This window comes from Haliaeetus leucocephalus, unplaced genomic scaffold (genome assembly GCF_000737465.1).
Source record: "Haliaeetus leucocephalus isolate CR32 unplaced genomic scaffold, Haliaeetus_leucocephalus-4.0 Scaffold0, whole genome shotgun sequence".
In the NCBI taxonomy this organism is placed as follows: Eukaryota; Metazoa; Chordata; class Aves; order Accipitriformes; family Accipitridae; genus Haliaeetus; species Haliaeetus leucocephalus.
In genome coordinates, this window is record NW_010972436.1 from 29,929,529 (window position 1) to 29,929,998 (window position 470).

Here is a 470-nt window from a genome sequence, read left to right on the forward strand (position 1 = left end):
GGCGGGAGCGCCCTCTGCCGGCGACGCCGGGCGCGGCACCATCGAGCCGCCTGGCGCGCTGCCAGAGCGCCCACCGGCGCCATCATAGAGTGTCCCGGGGCGGGCCAGAGTGTCGTGTGTGTCCGTTGCCGCCCCCCGCCGTTCCCCGTGTCACCGCCGCCCCAGGCCCCGGCCTTCCTCCTCGTCCTCCTCGTCCTGGCCTCTGCTCGGCGGCCCTTGAGTGGCAGCCGGAGCCACTGTGGAGGCCGTGGGGCAGGCAGTGACCACCGACCCTTCTCTCTCAGCGTGTGGGGAGCCATGTCCCACGCCGAGGCGGGGAGGCGGACGGGGACACCTGGGGCCTCGGCCGCACTTCTGCCATTCGACTTTGTTTTGGGGACATTTGTCCTCCCGACGCTCCCCCAGCACCCACGTCCCGCGCTGGGGGAGGAGGCCTCGCTCCCCAGCCCCCCCCCCCCCCCCCACCGGCC

General features: G+C 74.3%; 1 protein-coding gene across 1 annotated transcript in view; it reads right to left on the bottom strand.

The window, feature by feature from the left end:
• LOC104829357 (zinc finger protein 208-like) overlaps window positions 1–470 on the bottom strand; it is an 81,741-nt gene that overhangs the window by 9,402 nt on the left and 71,869 nt on the right. The window lies entirely within an intron of this gene.